Below are 3,326 nucleotides of genomic sequence, written 5' to 3'. Positions count from 1 at the left end.
AATAATGTAGAAGTCAAATTAGAATTATGAGAGGCATTTTGTGAAGCCTAAAGATAGGACTAGAAAAGAATCAGTGTAATTACCTGGGAAGTTGGTTAAATGGTTGTTGAGAGTAGAAATTTATATGATAGCCAAGCAACCTCACACACTTGGTAGCAAGAAGGAAATAACCACAATGATACAACATAGATAGCAGTTTGTCATTTTATTAGTTAATTTGAGAGGCTTTTATGTGTCTTTTGAGTAAGGCAGTCAGAGTTAGAAAGATGGAACATTTAGTTGAATTTGAATTTCAGTTAAACAACATACATATTAGTATAATTATGTTCCACACAATATTAGGGTGTCCTGGACTTTATATAGCAAACACCCCTGCAGCAACACAATATGTGATACACATAGTGCACAAACACACTGCCTTCCACTCAAGCATGTTTACCTGGAACCTATAAAGATTTAGCTTTAAAACTTTCTTCCTTTTGAAGGATATTTTGCAGATAAAATGAAATATTCCAGGATAATCTAAGAGAACCCAGACTAAAAAGTAAGCTGAGGTGGCATTGGGTACAGCTGGCCATTGTCTCCTGCAATTCAGTGAAATAGGGGCCTTCATTTTGCCATAGTGGGTAAAGCTACAACCAGCAATTCCTGCCCCCCATATAGGTGCCAGTTTATGTTCTGGTGGCTTCGTTTCTAATCCATCTCCATGGTAATGGCCTGGAAAAGCAGCAGAAAATGGCCTGAGTGTGTGGGTCACCACCACCCATGTGGGAGACATGGATGAAGCTCCTGGTTTTGGCCTGACCCACCTTGGACATTGCAAGGAGTGAACCCACACTTTCAGGGTCTTTCTGTATCTCTCCCTGTAACTCTGACCTTCAGCTAAATAAGTATATCTAAAAAAAATCAGTGAAATGTTAATAGGAATGTTGACTTGGTTTCTTCCCAGGACATTCCTGTTATGTGGGAAAGTTGAAGTAAGCATTGCTCATTAAATGGGATAGGACTTCATTGTCTAATAAAAATAAATACCATTAACTCATGAATTCAGGTTACCATGCTACACAAAGAATGTTTTAATATTGGGAAAAAAGTCATACTATATCTGCATAATGAATCTGAGATGATATGATTAGAAATCATGGAAAATATGTATTTTAGAAAAACTGCGTGTCATGGTTGTCACAAAGAAAAGGAAGAACATTCGTGCTCCTCCTCCCAGTGCCCAGGCTGCAGTGGCTACAGCAATGGGGTCAAGAACTCTGACCTTTCACTGACAAAAACAATAACAGTTTCCTCCTTCCCCACAACTCCTGTGGCACCCCCAGCTCTGATCCTCCCCCATACAATTCAGTGTCTCCTCTCTCCTGTGGTCCAGGGATCCCTTAGCCCCCAGGCTCTTGCCATCTACCTACTCAGGAGGCCCAGTCTCACTCTGCCCTGCCCTCCTCTTTGGGGGTTGCCCACCACCAACATGAGACCTGCTTCCAGGCCACTTTGGTGCCAAATCCTGAGGTTCTCTAATAATCTTGCTTCACCTTGGCTACAAATATGGAGGGGCTGGTTCATTACAAAGTGGGGACCCACAAGTGGTTGAATTACCACCTACAAAGACCTTTCTGCCAGAATCTCTGAGGGATGGCCAGCCTCTCCCTGTGCTTTCAGATCATTACACCAACTCTGCTGGTAGCCTCTCCTCGGCACGTTCAGACTGTGATGGACCAGCTGACAGGAAAGATGACACAGAGAGTTACAGCAGTGGGTGCCTCTCTATCCTCTAAACATCAGTTCATTCTCACTGGTCCAGATGGAGCAGGAACTGGGGTGGTGATACTGGCTTTTCCAGAGACCTCCAGCACCAAGCAGGAAATATTCACCACCTGAGACAACCTGGTTCCTGGCAGGATCCAGGTTGTCATGGGTTCTGCTTCTGTGGAGCAATTTCTGGGCAGGATGGACCTACAGCAGCTCCAGGTGGTGGAGTACTGTACGATCTGTGGTGACAAAGCCTCTGGCCATCACTATGTGGCTGTCAGTTGTGAAGGTTGCAAAGGTTTCTTTAAAAGGACCATGCAAAAAAAATTTTAGAGCAACCAAGACTTCGTCATCAGCAAACATCACTGTAATCACTGTCAGTTTTGCCAGCTGAAAAAAAATGCTTGGCTATGAGCATTAAAATAGAATCTGTACAGAGTAAACAGATGTCCTTTGATAGCAGTGGGAGAAACTGAGCAATTGTGCTGCTTCACCTGAGAAAATCTATATCCAGAAGGACCTGAGAAGTCCTCTGATATCCACAAGACAGAAGGATCAGGGATGCTTGTGAATGTCTAGCAGCCTAGGATGGCACAATTCTCTTGGCAGTGACTCCAAGGCAGAAACAATCCAGGGAGCTTAGGCACACTGGCAAATGTAGCGACCTCCTTGTCAACCTAAGTGAATCCTTGAACAATGGTTACACTTCAGAAATCCAGCTAGAGGACCAGTCTGCAAGTGAGATTGCAGGGCATTTGATACCTTAGCTAAAGCACTTAATACCACAGACAGCTCCTGGCCACCAAGCCTGATCAAATAGATGGATGCCAGTGGAGGAGGGAGCCTCCACGTCACCATAAGGGACCAGTAAGCACCTGCCATTGAGGTTGAAGGCCCTATCCTTTCAGACACACACTTCATGTTTAAGCTGACAATGCCAAACCTGATGCCGAAGCACCTCAATGTGCAGTACATCTGCAAATCTGTGTCCTTCCTGTTCTTCCTCTCCATGCACTGGGCCAGTTCAATCCAAGCCTTTCAGGCACTTGGGCAGGACTGCCCTCTTCACTTCCTCAAGGGTCTGTTGGCCATGTGCAGACACAGAGCCTCAAACCTGTCAATACTGTGGCTGTCTTGTTCCCTAACATTTCCTCCACTCTTTTTATTTTGTAAATAATACACAGTGAACATCAGGGATTTATGAATATTAGAGAGTAGTCACCAAATTATTTTAAGAAATATACAGAGAACATTTATGGTAGCACCCTACAAAGTAAGAGTCCCCAGATTTATCTGATGTAAGCCTTTAGTAAAGTTATAATCAGATTTGTGAACACTGATTCATTGATAGCATCCACATGAATTTTAGCCAATTCATAATTACATTTTGTCAAATTTACAATCCCTTGCATATTTTCAACACTCCACCATCCAGGGATGTACTGATTAATCATGGACAGATTATAGATTGAGCTATTCCATTATGCTATAGTGACACACATATATCTCTCCAATTTTTGTCACAATCCAATTGAACATAATTAACAAGTCCCTCTGTCACTTCCCTTAGG

At 43.1% G+C, this 3,326-nt stretch overlaps 1 pseudogene; it reads left to right on the top strand.

Moving 5' to 3' along the window:
* The first annotated feature begins 1,545 nt into the window (after window positions 1–1,545).
* On the top strand, window positions 1,546–2,932 carry LOC149119476 (nuclear receptor subfamily 2 group C member 2 pseudogene; annotated as a pseudogene).
* The last annotated feature ends 394 nt before the right edge of the window (window positions 2,933–3,326 follow it).

This window comes from Oryctolagus cuniculus, chromosome Y, assembly GCF_051225735.1.
Source record: "Oryctolagus cuniculus isolate XC-2025 breed Fujian yellow rabbit chromosome Y, ASM5122573v1, whole genome shotgun sequence".
NCBI lineage: Eukaryota > Metazoa > Chordata > Mammalia > Lagomorpha > Leporidae > Oryctolagus > Oryctolagus cuniculus.
This window is presented reverse-complemented; position numbering and strand designations above follow the sequence as displayed.